Here is a 19,794-nt window from a genome sequence, read left to right on the forward strand (position 1 = left end):
CTTCCTGTGGCGTTGTTCATTTAATTAACACCACCACCTTCGGATAAGTGATCCTTCTGCTTCCCTTACAGTACATGAAATAAGGGAGCTGCAGCAGCAAGATTTCAGACTCTTCATAATCAAGAAACCTAAAGTATTTTGTGTTTTAAAGCTCAAGCATATCCAACCAATTGAAGATGCATCAAAACATTGGAATAATTCTTTATTCATTCCTGCATACAACTGTTTCACATGTCTCTGATTTCTAGATGTTACTATTTTTTTAACATTTATTTATTTATGCATACAAGAACTGGGGTGTAGGCCAGATGTTCAGGGGGGTGAGAGGATTCACCAGGGACAGAGTGGGGAGCAGAACAGGCGGATTGACCGAAATACGCTACTGAAGGGAGCAGCAGGAGAGACAGGAGAGGTCTGCTGTGCCATGTGTGTAGCTCCCTGGTCAGGGATCAAACTCAGACCACAGTGATTGGCAATAGCTTGATAGTGCTGTGTCTTTAACCCCTGCACCTCCAGGGAGGCCCTAGATGCTACTATTTTAAAAACAATTTTAAAAAGAATGAAGAATAATCATGCTAGGTCAGAGCTATGTCTGATTTCAGAACTATGTCTTAGGAATTGAGTTTTGTGATGAATAATTAGAGACACTGGGTGATTAGATGAATAACAGACATTCCCTGCTTTCTTTGACCATAAGTTAACAGATATATATTTAATATGCAAATGGAAAGTAGCAGATATAGAAAATATTGAGGTAATATATAACATTGGTAGGTTGATATTAGTCAGAATTCTTCAAGAAACAACCAATAGGACAACAGCCAATTATGTATGACACATGCCATGTATACAAACATACACATATATACATTTAATATTCTATTTTCTAGAACAGCAAGGGTATTTCATTTCTTTCTTATTTGGCATATTTTTTCAATTCCATTTCTAATAATCCTATCTATAAATATAGATATGCCTACATTGTTAGAAAAATCTGCAAGAGCCAATCTTTATCTTTGAAACTAATACATAACCTTTAACGTTCCTAAGAAAGTATCTAAATAATTCAACTATTCATATTTTGAAACAAGTTAATTAGTATTATATCAAGAATCGTAAGAAATTTGGCAAATTAGATTGCTCCTTTTAATGTTCAAAACACTTTTGTATTTCAATTCAAGCAGACAACTGTCCATTTCTTTTCTTTCCTACTTTCCTAAAAAAGTGTTTTAAATTGGTTTTTCACACTTGTATGACTTAGGAGCCCAAGGTCACATCTCTTTAGATGTATGTCACCACATTATCTACCATCCAAGCAATGGTAGTGCTTCACCATAATCCACTAGGCCCCATCCCCATTTATTTTCAGTATCTCAAATACAATTTATTTTTTATATCAATTTATAAAACAAAAGAGATAATGGGTACCTTATATTTGTTTTAAAAAATAAGCATCAAATGCATAGCATATTTAATTACAATTAAAATATAACTTTTTTTTTTTTTTTTTTTTGGTGGGACCCTCGGCGGCGGCTGGGGAACGAACTGGTGCTGCAGAGGCTGTGGGAAGCCTCGTAGCCCAGTGCTCAACTGCTGCGCCACCAGGGGAGGCCCTAAAACATCACTTTTAACAAGTTAGTCATCCTATATTACTATTCATTCTATTGCATTATTATATGTGAGAAAATAAATTTAACAGTCACTTGTAACAATCATGAAAAAAGATCAAATTGTCTTATTTACATTTTGTTTTCCCCACTAAGTTTTCTGTACCTGTATCCATTTCTGCTTAGAGGTAAAAGGAAAGAAATGTAATTTTTCCTAAGGGATAAAATAAGTACTTAGCAATGCTAGATAACTTCTAAATTTCCAGGAGTAAAAATTAGTATTATGATAAACCCATAACACTTCAATATTGAGTTATAATTTATTGAATTACAGTAGTATGTTATTACAAATTCACCCTTAGTTAAGACAAAAATAATTATAATGAAAGAGCCTGCAAGGACAGAATGAGTTAAGATATGATTTTTGAAGTTAAGATTTTAAGTTAAGATTTGATTTTTGAACATGCAAAAATATTACCATAATAAAAACTTATAATAGAAATCAAAACAATTTCTTATTTATGGAGAATATGTTTTACCTGTGACTTAACAGGTTGTCGAATTATCCTGATTTTACCCTTACTCTACTAAATTTAAAGTGTTGAAAAATGATTAAAAATAGCTACTTTGCCATAATTGATTCTAAGTCAGGCAGCTATTCATATTTTACACCTAGTGGAATAATTTTAAGGATAGAATATGAAAGAAATTTAAACACATTCTTCAACCCAGATAATACAGAGAACAATATACTAAATGAAAGTCTTATTTTTTTTCAAATCTCATAGTTTCAACTGTGTGATGGTTTAGAGATGTCCATACATGCATTGCTATTCCTCCAAGTGAGAGACAGAATAAAATCTTTCTTCCTTGAAATGAGCAAGGCCTTCATGAGTTGTTGACCCAAAAGAATACAGTGGCTCTGTTCAGGAATTGCAAAAAACAGACCAAAATGGATATTGCAACCAGAACCTGCATCTCTTGAACTATGTTCTCTAGAAACTTTAAGCTACAATGTATGGATTCCAGTTACCTTGAGACTCAGTCCAGCCAGTTAACATTAGCTCAGCTCAACATTCAAGCCATGATTCATTCACCTGACAGTGAATCTGTGTTGGATCATCCAGACCAATCCTCTGCCAAGTGAATCTAAGAGTGATCTCTCTGGACCACTGGGAAAAGAATCATCTACTGAAGCCCCACTAGAATTCCTGATTTACAGAACCATGCTAAACAATAAATTTGTTGTTGTTTAATGCTTCTGAATGTGGGAGGATTGACAAGTCATTTCCGTTTTTGGAGATTGGGGAGTGATCTAGGATAGCATTAAGGGACTCTACCAAAAACTCCTTAAAATATCACACAGTCCTCAAATGCACATCATGATTCTGTTTCCACATTCTGAATTTATTTCAATGGCTGCAGTTTAAAGAAGTGATATGCCACACAGGCAGAATGCCAGTAGAGAGAAGACTTAGGTCTTGTGGCCTCCCAAGGGGTTAAGCACTGCACTATGAAGCAATCGGAAGCAACGAGTTCAATCCCTGCCCCTCCAGGGAGCAACCCACATGGCCAGCAGACCTCTCCTGTCTTGCCTGCTGCTCCCCTCAGCAGTGTATTTCAGTCAGTCTGCCTGTTCTGTTTCCCACTCTGTCTCTGGTGAATCCTCTCACCCCCTGCATCTCTGACCTGTGCCCCAGATCTTGTATGCATAAATAAATAAATCTTAAAAAAAAAAAAGAGTTAAGGCTCACCACAATGCACAACAAAAGTGATGCAAACTAAGCTAAAAACTCACACCTTCAAATAATGTAAATAAGAAAGGCGAAGAAATCTCTGGAACCAGAACTGAGAAAATGATGTTTTTTCATAAAACTAAAAGTGACTTCTATAAAAATAGATTTGTTTGGTACAAACTTCAATTGAAATAAGAACTTTTACTGAGATTAGAACTTGAATAAGATTTTAGAAGGAATAATGGTGTTTGTACATGACCTTAATTACAGTGTTTATAGACTAAACTCAATAATATTCAAATTACCATCTATATATTAAAATGTATACATTGCAATTACATCCTGTGAGGTCACTGGGTAGATCCAACTGGGTAGCTATTTTCAAACTGTTGTTAATCATTACATTCTTTGAACAGTAGGGATAGAGTGTATTACAATCATTTTACTTTATAACACGTGTTCCACTTATAAAACATTACTTTCAAATTTATACTTTTCTTTCTTATTTCTGAAATCAAAGAGCGATTCTATTCTAAGCACAAAACAAGCATTGGTAAGCCAACACACAAAATAACACGAGCTGCCATAAAGAGAAACAATGGTCCAAAGAGTTCCAATTCAAATGAAAAATAAATGTGCTCGTTAAAAAATAGTTTTATATCCTGTAAAAGAAATAACACATGTAGAAAATATTAAATCTTCACTTTTCACATAAAAAGAGCAGTAGTTGTTTGATAGCATTATTGATTCATCTTCATTGAAATCATGAACTTGAATAAAATCTAAGATGAGAGACTGAAAAAACACAACTAAGAAAAACTTTCTGTATTTGTGATAATTTACTCAAAATATGTAACAATGTCTCACTTAGACAATGTTGTTGATTTATGAATGACTTGCAATTCATATTTTTTTTGTTTTTAAAAAATGTATTTATTTATGCGTATAAGAGCTGGGGTACAGGCCAGAGGTTTGGGAGGGGGTGAGAGAATTCACCAGAGACAGAGTGAGGAACAGAACAGGGAGACTGACCAAAGTACACTGCTGAGGGGAGCAGCCAGCAAGTCAAGAGACATCTGCTGTGCCATGTGGGTTATTCTCTGGCTGGTTGGGGATCGAACTCATGCTGCAGAGGCTGTGGACAGACAGCTTCAGAGGTTGTTTCTTAGCCCCTTGCACCACCATTCACTATGTTTTAAAAGTTAGTCTTCCACTGTGTTACCAGAACAATTGTTAGGACTTCAGCTGAGTCACTAAAATTTATACAAAATTCCACACATATCACTGCAGACATTAAGCCTATACGATCAATTAACAAGTTCTTTGAGAAACAGAATCACTTATCAAGACAAATTATGAGTTGGAATCTATCTTTTTCAAGTCAAGTGATAAATTGTAATCATTAAAAAAAATGACATGTTAAAGCACATAATAGAATATGATTTATGAATGACTTGCAATTCATATGTTTTTTTTGTTTTTAAAAAATGTAATTATTTATGCATATAAGAGCTGGGGTACAGGCCAGAGGTTTGGGAGGGGGTGAATAACAAACTAGAGCATGAGTGGGAGAAATTATCTTAAAATCAGGACAGATAAATAAAATTATGGACAAAGTGAAACATAATAGATGAGATCATGACTTTCTATGTTTTTTATTTTATTTTTATTATTTTTTATTTTACATCATTGTTCATTTTTAATTTTTTTTTTTAGTGTTTGCTTTCTTTTCTCAGGTGTAGCCCCCATAGAATTATGAAATTACAATTTTGCATGTTACTCTATAAATGTCTCTAGTAGTTTTATCTATCTTTAACTGGAGATATATAATTATCTTTTACCTAAAGATATTAAGGGTGTTTATTTAAAGGCTGATAACTTCATTTGTCTCGAGACTAGTTTTATTTACATGCATATCTGTGATATCTCAAATGTGTGTGCTTTAAAATGTATTGTTTTTTTATCTTGAATTTTGTCAAGGAAAATAAGTGGTCATACATATTACTAATTGTCCTTTTCTTTACATAGTCACATAGTTTAAATAATGAAAAATGCATCCTTGCAGGTAACAGTGTTGATCTCAGTCACTTGAAGCAAGACAATCAATCTCAGCACACAAGTAACATCAAATGCTTTGAACATATGTTGAAGACTTTCAAGTACCTTGTATTGCATATTCAGTGAGCAGATTATTTGGGTAATTTTTAATTTATATATTGATGCCTATAATTGGGTTAGAATGATGTTTTGTATTCATTGATTTCAGGTCAGCGATATGGCCTGGTTTTCCTGAAAAAGTTCAGCAGTTGTTAGCCTGCCAGAAATCCCTGGATTTAAGCTTTCATTGTCCCCTAAATCCTGCAGCTTCTAATCAGTCAGCTTTCTCTGCCAATCAATCTTTTCCCAGTTGGTTTCCTTAGCTCTTGCGGTGTGTATTATAAGCTGAAGCTTTGACAAGGAGTTATGCTCTTAAAATTAAAGTTTAAATTTCTTACAAAGTAGAGAATAAAACTGAGAACTCTAGGAAGGAATTTTGCCAATCAGAAACACTTGTCCTGCTGATTTTTAGCAGGTACTGAATAATGCAAGATCTGCGTGTTATTAGAACAGCATCTAGATCTTAGGCCTTACATATTTGCCATTAATGTTTGTAAAATGTTGAATATTTTAGCTCTTTTGGATCCTGCACCCCTCAAAAATAATTTTAAAGTCTACTCAGCAGACTTTTATCTTGTAGAAATAAAATAATTGTAACACAACCAGCTAAGTAGATGTCACAATTGTGAATATTAGAAAACAAGCACAACAAACGAAAGAAAATGAATTCATTAAACAAATTCATGCATAGTGTAGAATGAAACACAGTTCCCCATACTCTTATATTAGAAAATACTTAGAAATAATTTGTTAGCAGAAATAGATTATATTAGAATTAATTTTTGAGATTATTTATTTTTTTAATATTTATTTATTTATGCATACAAGAACTGGGGTGTAAACCTGGGAGGTGAGAGGATTCACCAGAGACAGAGTGGGGAGCAGAACAGGCAGATCTACTGAAATACACTGCTGAAGGGAGAAGGTGTCGAGACAGGAGAGGTCTACTGCACCATGTGGGTCAGCTCCTTGGTCGGGGATCAAACTTGTGCTGCAGTGGCTCCTGATAGCTTCATAGTGCTGCGTCTTAACCCCTTTTGCCACCAGGAAGACCTCAGAAACTGGCCATATTTTAAGAGAATTAAGTGTCCCATACATAGTCGACCTGCAAGTATATCTTATTCACTATTCTCTAGACTTGGCGTGTGGCTCTGCCCACGCATTCAAAAAACAACTCTTACCTCTGAGATAGTGTAAGATAGTAAATTGCAGGTCTCTATAGACTGTTAGTGGAAATTGAGGTAACAAAAATCAATGAAATTAAACATGTACTGGAAAATAGAAGAAGCAAAAGGAGTATAAAAATGTCACATCGTGTATGGGAAAATCCATGAGGTTATTTTAAATGCAAATGGTTTCATATCTACTTTGTACTTGTTCTGTCAGCATCACGCATATATTTTAATGAATAGTTCTGGAATGATTCTTTCCCTATATTTTAATAGAAATTAAATTCTATTTAATTTGATGGTAGCTATGTTATTATATTAGTCTTGGCACATTAAGTAAGTTTTCTGAGCTAAGGAGAACTAAAGAAAATTGGTAGTTTAAAATCAATTAAGAGGAAAGTACCACAGGGATTAGCAATTGTGCTTTTGGCATAGTTTTTAAAGCTTAATTGACCTTCTTAAGTTATTTGTAGTTTGGTAGGTTACATATATACAAGGTAGTAAGAGATGGAAAATAATTTAAAATTAGTTTTTCAAATAATAAATAAATTAGATGTAATTGTTGAGATAAGTTATTTCAGAGCTATAAACATACATGCTGAAGAGTATTTAATGTCATCACCTTAAACTTTGAAATATGTTCAAGTGAGATCAGTTTAAACACTACATATTATTACTGCTAAGCATTTAAATAAATGACCTTTATTGTGATAGAAACTGTTTTATTCATCTTAGCATTAAGAACAGATTCCCTAAGCTATAGTAGACCTTTGATGGAATCCTTCGATTTTTAAAAATATTTTAATCAATGTACAGGTAAATAAGTGAATTTTTCAGTGGTACACAATTATGTAACCCATGCAAAGAAATAGATTAATAAAATCAATAAATAGAATAAATCTCCTTATACTATGTATTTTGTTTAAGAGTGTGAAAACATTAGAGGTAAGATAAGGAGGGTGTGCCATTTGTGATTTTATCCAAAGATTTTCTACTTTTGGAAAGGATATTACATGTATTTTGTTTCTTGTATCTAGAGTAAGTCCGGCAACTAGAAAGAGTTGAATAAATGTTTGATAAATGAGGGAATAAATAGATGGCAGATGAATAAAATAAGATTTATTAGTGGTAATATTAATTTAGATGATATAGAGTTGTAAAGTAGCATTAATTATGTATATCATTAGGTCATTTTACAGTTGTAGAAATGGACTCATAAATTAATTAAATTAGCAAAATCACATATAGTTGATCAGCAAGAGAGTTTCCAAATTCAATTCTCTCTTCAGATATATGTCATCCTAATGTGGTTCAGTGTTTCCTATGATTTATTAAAATATATGCCCAACAATCTTTTCCTTAATTTTTAACACTTCGATATTACACCTCATGATTGCACAGAAACAACCCCAAATTTGGAATGATTACCTCCTGAGGATAAATTAGAAAGACCAGGAATGAACTCAGACAAGTAATAGTTAACTTTTTTTTTTTTTTAACAAAGAACTAAGGCAACACATGCAACAAATGGTGATGGGAGAATCAGACATCCTTAAGCAATAAAGTAAGCCTAGACAGAGACCTTGCCAATTACATAAAGAACAATCATCTGGAGAGGTGGGTTATAAACCAATGGTGGTTTATAAAGGTGGTTATAAACCAATGTTACCAAAATAAAATTTTTTTAATTTAAATCTTTTTTTTTATTTTTCTTTTTTTTTTTTATCACAGTTAAATATAGTCTCAAAATGGTTCCTAAGTATTAGAAACATTGGCATTTAATGTGGAGGAAGTTAAACATGAAAAGCTTTCTCCATCCAGTGTGAGACTTCACTGCTAAGAATGTTGTTTCTCTGAGCAATTGTCTCCCAGTGTCAACCTGCAGGAAGTTATTTAAAACTAGACACACCAGGGTAGTTTCCATGGAAACAGAAATTAACCCCTAACAACTCATACATGGTTCACATCCAGTATAATCTTCATCAGAGACAATGGAGACAGATTACCCTTCTGTAAGATAAGTAAAGGAATAGTTATCTTAATATTCATTCCTGTATTTTTTGAAATATTCCTTGTGACATGTATTTTATATTAATATTTAAAGTATATAGACACATCTAATTAAATTTTCACCAGATCTTATTATCTTTATTTTTGAGTGACACATAATAAACATTGTTTTAGACCACCAAATACTTTCTTATGAACTGACCCCATAATCCCACTCAACAACTTTCGTCATCTTTTTTATAGTTGACTTTTTCCATAGCCTCAGGAAAGATTTTAATGATTTAGAAGACTGATACTCCCTTGAACAGGTGAAAAATCCTGTTTCTTTGTTTCTGGCAGAGCCAGAATGATTGAAATCTTCAGAGGTGAAGGATTGGAGATTGTCTCTCCATTCAGATTCTTCTGCTTGGAAAGCGTGAAGGCAACTGCAGATTTTCACATCTCTTTATTTCCTTTACACATCTCTGGAGTTGTATAAGGATCTGATATTTATGAAATTCTATCATATGAAGAATTGAAGTGTTTTAGAGGAACCAGCCAAATTTAGTTTATCTATGTACCTTTCAGAATTGAAGGGCTAATAAGTACGATTAAAGGAGAATTTAAGAAATATTGTCCCATTATATTTGGATTGTATTTGAGAAAATATCAGATAAAGTCAAATGCAAGGCATTTCATTAAAATAAAAATGAATAATGCTTCAAAAATGTCAATGCCAGAAATTGGAAAGTCTTCGGAATTATTCTAGATTAAAGGAAACTTTAAAAATGTGACAACTAAATGTAATATGTAATGACTGCATAAAGAATTTATTGAGATAAAAGCAAAGCTATAATGACTTTATGAGATCAACTGAAAATATCTGAACACAAATTAAATTAGACAAAAGCAATAAATAAACATGAAAATTATTAGTTTTTTACAGTACTATGATTAATTGTAATATTAACCATATTCTTTAAATACACTTTTATATCATTAGTACTAACAGACTGTATGATAACTTCTCACATAATTCAGAAAAAATGTATATACAGACACATGCACAGTAATTTTCTTAACCATTTAAGAATGTGTGTGTTTACGCATAAAAAGAAAGAACACAAATGATAAAGTAAATAGTACTAATATTAACAAATTATGGTTATAAAATTTGTGAAATTTTAAAATTTAGTTTAAAAATTTGTGAAATATTTGGATTGTACTTTGCAATAATTTTAAAAGTTCAAAGTTTTTCAAAATCAAAGCTGAAAAGAAAATTCATTTATGAAAATACTAATTTCTTGAATTTGACATTTGAACTTTAAATGTTGAATAAGCCAAGGATAACTATTTAATTTATCTACTAATGTTGTTTATCTCTAAATTGCAGTTGTTTTCTTTCTCACTATTTCTATTTGAAACTTAATATGCACATATTTCCATGTTTCATGCTTTGAATTTATTACTTCATTTTGTTAAATTAAAAATAAAGCCAAAATTCAATGAAAATTTAGTAGAATTTCCAAAGAAATGTAGTTTGTAGATTTTCTTTGATTGTCTGGAGAAGGGGCAAAATAAACAATATTATCTTCCTTTTTGTTTACTGTAATTTATTGATCTATTGCTTTAAAACTCTATGTAGCTAAATCATTCTTCTTCCAAATTGTTTACATTTAATATCAAATTGAAAAATGAAATTACTTAAAATGTTCTCATATTAAAACATCAAAATTATACTTTATAAAATATGAATATTCTATATCACTTGCATTATCATCTTTTTTATAGTCTAACCATTTTACCTAAAGATAACATTTCTGTTATGTTAAAGCTGGAGCATTGCTCTTTGAAATGCTTACATGGCTTCATTTTCCCAATTTCTAATTTCACTTCCCTTTATTTTACTGTTATCTCAATGATAATCTCATTATGCTTTGTTTATTTATTTAAAGATTTATTTTATTTATACAAGAACTGGGGTACAGGCCAGAGGCACAGGAGGGTGAGACAACTCACCAGAGACAGAGTGGGGAGCAGAACAGGCAGATGGACCGGAAACATTGCTGAGGGGAACAGCGGGCGAGACAGGTAGGAGAGGTCTGCTGGGCCATGTGGGTGTTCCCTGGCCAGCTTGGAATTGAACCTGCGCTATAGAGGCTGCAGACAGCTTCACAGCACTTTGCTCAACCCACTGTGCCACCATGTAGGCCCATCTCACTATAATTTAATGTTTAATGTTGGGCCTCCCTGTGGTGTAAGGGGTTAAGTCTCAGCACTATGTAGCTATGGCAGCCACTACAGCCCTAGTTAGATCCCCAGCCAGGGAGCTGACCCATATGGCCCAGTCAGACCTCTCCTGTCTCACCCACAGCTCCCCTCAGCAGTGTATTTCAGTACATTTGCCTGTTCTGCTCCCTACTCTGTCTCTGGTGAATCCTCTCATACACACACCCCTTTGAACCTCTGGCCTGCATGCCAGCTCTTGTATGCATAAATAAATTAAATAAAACTTTAAAAAAAAATAAAAATAAATAATAAAATGCTTAATGTTTTCCTGGGTTTATTCCTTTCCCTCATATCCTAAATGCTGATCTCAATAAATAAATCCTGATCAATATTGACAACATTCTAGTTTATATTTTGGGAATCACATTAGTCTTTCTAGTTTTCACTAGCTAAAAAATTCACAATTAAGCAATGAATGTGTCTTAATAGATGCAGTAAATACCATTCATTAATAAACACTACAATTTATAACGCAGGTAGAATAAAACTTAATTTTAAGTATACTATTGAACATGTGTAGAATTCTTGATTCAAAAATTTGTACTCAAATAGTTAGGAGCTAGCTAAGGGCCTTAAAATTAATTAGGACTTTTTCATTTCTTGGAGAATTAATTTGGGAGTTTTACTCATATATCTGAGGAGGACTAAGTACAAAACAAAAAAGTACAACAGTAGAAGCTATTGTTGGAACTTTTAATTAGTGCTGTAGAAAATCTGTCAGAGGTCCCATTATTTAGTGTAATGAACATTGAAAGTTGAATATGATGGATATCATAAAATTTTATAAGAAAAAGTTAATTTACAATAGCATATCATTGTTGAAGGACATATTTTAAAGCATATCAAATGGTTTGATTAATAAAGAATTTAAAATCCTCCAACTGTAAGAAATCACTCTAGGATAAATGTCCTCCTGTATTCTTGAGCTTTTGACAAGGAAATGTTAAAGTATAATGTAACATCAGCAGGTATCACATAAGTACCCCAAAGCATTACTTTTTAATTTAATTATTTTTTAATTCCTTAGTCCACTTAATGAACAATATGATAACTATGAGACATCAGATCCTTTGAAAATGTGGAATGTATTTTTCCAACATATTAGGCAAGGCTTAAGTTCTATATCTAAAGTCTTCCGCTTATCTTTCTAAATTGCATGTATGTCTTAGTAATATATAAACAATTGACCTTGTGGAATGTACACTGATATCCTATTTAAATGCAATAATTCAGGGCCTCCCCTGGTGGTGCAGGCAGTTGAGTGCCACGCTGCAAAGCTGTCTGCAGCCTCTGCAGCGCTGGTTCGATCCTGCCAGCCTGCGAGGGTCCCACATGGTGAGGCAGACCTCTCCTGCTGTGCCCGCTGCTCCCCTCAGCGGTGTGTTTTGTCAGTCTGCCTGTTCTGTTCCCCACTCTGTCTCTGGTGAATCCTCTCACCCTCCTGCGAATCTGGCCTGTACCCTGGTTCTGTTTTAAATAAATAAATAAGTCTTTAAAAAAAAATAAATGCAATAATTCATTACATCCTTATCTGTATTTTCAGAATTCTTGATTTTTAACTACTCTGTCAATCAATGTTAAAACATTATATGTGTATATTTTACATAATATATATTATATATGCAATATACACATTAATCCCGCTGAAAATCTTTCTACCTCCCTATTCATGTGTGAACTTCTTAAACACAGTATACAGGTTCTTCAGATTCATATTTTCTCTTTTCAAATAGCACAATGCCTTGAACATAATAGTTACAGAATAAGTTTAATGCTCTAACAGACAATTTGATTTAGAGTTTTAATATGTCTGTGATCTAGACTCAGCCAAGTATAACAACTTGGTGTTAACCTACTGTTGAGATTAAAAGAAAAAAAAAAGTTGAGAAGGAAAAAAATACCATTATGCATTACTATATCCTCTTAATGATATAAAATATCTATAGTAAATATAGTTTATTATGGTAAATAATTCCAAGAACAGATAAACATAGAAATCATAGATACAGCGGGAAGAAACATGTTCCTTACATTCTCTTAAAGTTATCTTCCATAGAAAATACATTCATAGTTTTCCTAAAATGATTGTCATTCCATTCTTTTTCCATCCAGGAAAAAGGCTTCAGGCTAATTAAGGTCCACATCATCATACATTTTTTTCCAATAGAGTAATGAGCCCCATGGAAAAATTAGCTATCATTGAGGTGATTATGATGGTGAAAGTTCCTCTTTGCAAACTGCACCTTCCCCCATCACTGACATAGAAATCACATCCAGTGTGCTAAGGAGCTTTTTTCCCCCCAAGTCTAGAGATTGGAAACATGGATAATTATTGCAGTTAAGGAACCAGGGATTTTAAAGAGGCAATTTCTGGCAGCTGGCTGAAAAATGACCTCATTCTCCTTCAAGTTTATTGTCAACATGATGCTGTGCTGGCACTCCACGATGCATGATGTGGCTCGGTCTTTCTGCACTGGATTCAGGGGCATGATTTTCAGTAAAGAATTGTGCTTGAATGACTGATTCTTTTTTTTAATCTAAAGATTGACCCTTGTGTAGGGTCACATAGGATGAACAAAGATTTCCAAAAAATTATACCTTAAAACATAAAATATTTCTTCACTGTTTTTGTATTTTGGAATGAGTAGATAATTTAAAATTTTTGAAAATGTTAGGGAATTATTAGCTAAAAAGTCAATATTTTGAATATCCTGAAAGTAAAATCACTTCTAGAACTTCAAGGAAGGAACACAACTCGTTTGACACCTTGATAATGGTTTAGCAGGATTTTAAACACAAGATCCAGTTGGCCCATGAAATGGAGCAAGACTTCTGACCTACAGAGAACCAGTAGTTAATGAGTTAAGGGTGTTGTTTTAAGCTACTAGATTTAAGGGAATCTGTTAAAGTGGCCAAGGAAATATAACGTGTCCTAGCCCAAAGGAAATAAATTATTATTGGGTTACAATGAATCTAACACCTTCCCTGAAAACAAAACTAAAGTGCCTACATTATCAATTGAAAATGGTTTCTAGGATTTTGCTCATGGATTACTTTTAAAATATTACCACTGCATAATCCCAAATACCAGAAAACATCACTCTACTGGGGAATCTAGAAAAACAAAACAAGGAAACTGACAAAACTTAATCAAAACAAAGCCTAGAAATATGACCGCAGAACCGAGGCTAACAGAAGGGGAGAGAGGTAGTGGGAACAAAGCAGGGATATGATAAAGGGATATGCTCTGATGGTGGGTGGGGCACGGTGAGGTGCATCTGAGGAGGTGTGCACCTGTTCCTCAGAATCACATCACAGTATTGTAAACCCAATGTTACCTCAGTAATATATAAAAAATGAAATATTCCAAATATTCCAAATAGTCCTTATTGTTTTTTAATTCAAAATCAAGAAACATATGTTTTGCATAAATAAAATATTCATATATACCAATTTGAATGATTTGATTTTTGTTTTTACTGGATGCCTACCTTCTATTTTTTTTATTAAGAACTAAGTTTGTACCAGGCTCTGTGTCATTACTTACCTCATCTCATTTAAGGAGGTAATTTAAGGGGATTTTTATGCACTGGGAGAAATTGAAGCAGAGAAGTCACAGAAAACTCCAAACTAATACCCAAGCCTACATAGCCATTGGACTGCTGCTTGTAACTTTAACTTTCTCTTTCTCTGACTGGAGAACCTAGTTTTATTCTCTGGTCCTCTGAGGAGAAAAGGGGAGGAAAACTGCAGAGGTAATTAAAATAAATTACATTGGTTACATTATTTTTTCTCCTGTGACTCCTCTGACTTTTCAGAGACAGAAGTTTCCTTCCTCAGTTGCTGCATCATCAATTAAGTGATGCAGCAAAATTAATAAAACAAGACATGTTTGGAATGTTTAGATCTACTCTGCTGAAAGATTTAAAGAAGCATTTATATATTGGTGAGCAAGATGATAATAGAGAGTACATAGTCCCTATATTCATTCATTGAAAAATATTTGCTATTTTGCTGAATGATAAGGGTAACAGTCCTGTGTGTTTCATGAAGGTCAAACATCACAAAATTAATCCATCTGCTTGGTTTGGGATTGTCTGAGCATCTTCTTTTATACTCAAATAGGCAGATTTTACCTTGTTGGGATGAAGTTTTGAATGTATTAGAGTTGCAGGGTGGAGAGTTGGATCATAACTAGTAGAGTTAGATAATAAGCTGCTCAAAAGTTCCTGGCTTATGGTGATGACTGTTGATTTTATTGCAGGAACTCTTGCAATGCATGGTAAAAATGGCTTTCTTGGTCTCCTAAGGTCTTTCACCTCCATGGGAAGATTTGAGAACCAATGTATCTGCTAATTGATATTGGTTGTCTAATGGCACGCAACCACCATTGTTGGAGGGAATCTCATGAAAAGCATGAGAAGGATTGTGGACTGAATATTTGCTTGATTTTTCCACAGAGTCTGAAAATCCTTTCAATTTGATGTCTGAGTTCAAAGAGCAAGTGTCCCAAGGGGGAAAGAGGGACCAGATACATGTCTCATTACCCTTTTCTTGACTTAGATTCAGAAGCCCTACTGCAGCATCTATGTTGCTATTACTGAGAAATTAAGAACTTGTCTACTAAATGTGCATGAATGCCAATGATATGTCACCCAGAGATTGGGGAAAGAAAGGATTTTCATGAGCTGGTCAGTAAGTGGTAGGAGCTCCAAGACTCAAATCAGCCTCCCACCAGAACTGGGGGAACACATTTATGTCATATTTTGGAAAGTAGGGCTTGGGAGTACAAAACATTTGAATTCCATCATCTGGGAAGTGGGTTGGGGGCACAGAAATTGGATTTGACAAGAAGTGACTGGGCAAAGAGGACACGGTGACAGAGGAATGCCGAGCTGGCTGAAGACACTGGTGGTGGTGGCCCTTACCTGTATATCAGCTGATATCAGATCCTTCTTATGTGTGAACACTTTATGTGTGGACAAAAAGCTGGACCTGACTTGCTAGAACTTCTTTATTCAGAACTGTTCAGGAAGAATAAGTTAGTCTTTACATTATACAAGATGCCATATATTATTTAACTTGTCAGACTGGAAAAAAGAAGCAGTTAAACTTGGTTAACAGCTAAGCTATGGGCAGAAAGAATGTAGGCCTAGCTTTGGGGTTGGTTTCAATTTTGGGGGCCTGGTTTCACCCATATCCACAAAGTTGAGGAAATAATTACAATCTGGCCAGGTTCAAGGAGAAGATACATAGAAGCAACCTCTCTATGGAGAAACTTTAACATTACTTTGCAAGAAAAACACATGAAAAAACTATACACTCGGGGCTGTCGTTTGAAGATTCTGTCTGGCACAGTGAGGCTTTATAAGTACAACAGAAGAGTTTGAGATTTAATGAAGAGACTGTGAAAAGACTTTTGACACACACACCGTACAAGGTAATAAAAAAGGAAAAGACTAACCAAGCATACTGGAAATACATTAACATTGAATAATAATCAGTAAAATATTCCCACAATTCCCTTGCTTATTGTGAATTTGGTATGAATTGTCAACTGGGCTAGATGTCAGTGTCTGGTTATTCAAAGACTACTTTAGGTAATAGGGCTGTGAACACATTTTGGAGATATTACTGGAGTCCATAATCAGCTGACTTTAGGTAAAGGAAATTAATCTAGACAGTGAACCTGATTTATTCAGCTGAAAACTTTCAAAGTCAGGGTTAAGACTAATGTGAAGAAGGAGAAATCCTACTAGTGCATAGTAATAGCTTTGTCCTGGATCCAAGAGTTCCAGCCAACCCTTTCTGACAACCTGTAAAACAAATATCAACTTAGCCAACAAGATCCCACAATCATATAAGCTGTTTCTTTACAATTTCTTGTTAATTCATATCTCTCTCTCTCTCATTCTATAAGATGTGTGTGCATGTGTGTGTGTATATGTGCATGTGTGTGTGTGTGCAAGTGTAAGTGCTATACATATTAATAAACTGTTTGCCTTCTTATTGTTAATCTGTCCTTTGTTACAGGTTTACCCATCAGAACACAAAAAGGTAGAGGGAATTTATTTTGCCTTCCCTACAGAATGAAACATAATTAACCAGTTGTTTTGGGATTTAGTTCCATTGTTATAAATCATTTACAGCCCTTTTCCCTGATATTGTGAGACCAAGCAGGAACATTTTTGAATGCCATCTGAGAACAATGTGCCATTGTTCTGAAGAGTTGCAAGGAAGAAAACAGGATAAAAGCTACATGTCATGGACAAATTCCATAGAGTAGAACATCACTGGCCTTCAGAAAGAGTTTCATATTATTCAGTGGTTGAAATTTCAAAAAAAACAAACCTCAAGGATTTTGAACCATCAACACTCTTAAGACCTGAGAACCTTCTACTTCATACTTCACCGCTATCACTGAACTTGCAGCAATCGAAAGTTTAAATTTAATTTTGCCTGGAAAACAAATGCAATTCCTCAAAAAGTTGAAGTAAACTTGAAGTAAAAGTTGAAGTAAAACTTGGAAGTGGGGCCTCCCCTGGTGGTGCAGGCGGTTGAGTGCCGTCCCGTGAAGCTGTCCGCAGCCTCTGCAGAGCCGGTTCAAACCTGGCCAGGCATGCGGCCAGCGAGGGTCCCACATGGCACAGCAGACCTCTCCTGCCTGGCCCACTGCTCCCTTCAGCAGTGTATTTCAGTACATCTGCCTGTTCTGCTCCCACTCTGTCTCTCATGAATCCTCTCACCTCTGGCACCTCTAGCTGTACCCCAGTTCAAACAATGAACAACAAAAACATAAAGATCAACTAAACTTGAGAGAATAATGATTCAACATAAACAAGCTTCCCTGTTTGTGATACCTGTTTTCCTGTGATTTAAAACTGAAGTTCTAGCATATAAAATAGAAAATTAGAATTGAGTCAATATCAGCAAGGAAGAAGCTCTCTGGATTCATAATTGCATTTGAATAGATTACTTGATTTTTTTCAAAAACATTTTTATTGATGTGTCCAAATATTTACTTATTTGTATTAAATGGGATCTGATTTTTTTTTCTTATTTGTTGAGACTCTCAATATCGGTGCACTATAAAGCATTTCTTAATTATCTAAGAGACTTGATGTCATTTTAGTGATTATTTATTGAGGCAGGCATTTTATGCAGATTTCTATATATTTACTTTATTACCATATTTCACTAATTGATACAGCTGCTGATGTATTAAACACAGCGGGACTGAATATGAAAGGAGATGAAGCAAATTTACTAGCACAGTCAGATAAAGGTTTTCCATCAAGGGGATAATTTTAACAATGTGATTGTCTGGAATTTATGAAAAGATATTTTTGAAACTATTAGATAGAGTTATAAAATAAAATATCTGATTTTTTTTTTCTTATCCATTGAGACTCTCTATATTGGTACACAATAAAGCATTGATTAATTGTGTAAGAGACTTGACATCATTTTAGTGACATCAAAATAACAGATATGAAAATAACAGTTCATATTTGCTTTCACTGTACAATAAATCTTGCTAGTAATGACCCTTCCTGTTTATAGCAGTTTTATTGCACACCAGGCTGGTGCAGGAGCCCCTTCAACCAAGTCAGGCGAGCCCCAGTGTCCTACAGAACCAGGAGACTGGGATCCTCTTAGAACCCCAATGATTACTACAAGAAAAGTGTTTAATCATATCCACAGAGGTTAGCTGACTATGAAATTTGCTCCAAGTAAAGTAAATATCGGATTAGTAGTAACTCATCATTCCATCCATTTCTAAATGACATTTGATAGTCTGAAAACCCATCCCAAAAATGTGCCTGTAAATTATTTATTTCTATGCAAGGTTTGTGAACGGTGAAAGACATTTGGAAGCAATTTCTCAGAGTAAAATATAAAACAAAAGTCATCGATAGTGATTCTAACACATGGTTTATTTACTATTATGAGAATCTTGCTGCATACCTAATTTAAAAAATTCCATTTCCTAAAAAGAAATCAAACTATAAAGAATACTCCAACTTTATTTAGAATATAAACATTCACTTTTTCCTCCACTGGCACAATTAGTGTAAATAAGCTTCTTTCTGTGCAGGGAAGACTAACAATTCCTCTCTGAGAGCTCACAAAACTGGAAACACAATAATTCAGCCACTAAAAGAAAGGACTCTGTCTTTCTAGGACAGATCTTAGCACTTGTAACAGACTCACAATTCAGGGAAGAGGTGAAAATCTACATCATCTTTCTAAATTTACTTGATTGATATTATTATCAATTTAATATATTCCAAGACAGTTTTCAAAAATACCTTAGGGAACCTCTTGTTCAGAATAAATGAGTCTGTTCCTATCAACTGTATTCCTGTAATCCCTGATAAAGTCTTTAGGTTTAATCCAAACTAACACCATCAAATCAGTATCTCTTTAAAAACAAGAGTACTCAGATTTTAGAGAGATGTGCTGGAAGGCAAACTCACTTGCCACTTTAACATTCTACATTATTTTCTAAATAAACATATGGCTAGCATATATATGCAAAGCCTTCAATGCCAACATCAGACAGTTGAAAGCAGGTATTCTCAGAAAATGATATTCTATAATGTCAACTTTAACAAGGATTAAGAACCAGATGCAGTAGCCCAAGAAGTGTATGTGCTTTCCATGTACTGCTTGTAATGGAGAGAAATGGTGACACAATTCAATGGAATTGAAAGGACACCTTTTTGGGATAATAATGGTTTTAAATTATTTTGAGAAGAGTTATAGTAAAACATGAGCTTTGTAATAATATTTTCTATGACTTCTTTTGTTATTATGTTATTATGTTATTATGCTGCTTGATTT

This window comes from Talpa europaea (assembly GCF_964194135.1).
Source record: "Talpa europaea genome assembly, chromosome: 4".
NCBI classification, from domain to species: Eukaryota; Metazoa; Chordata; class Mammalia; order Eulipotyphla; family Talpidae; genus Talpa; species Talpa europaea.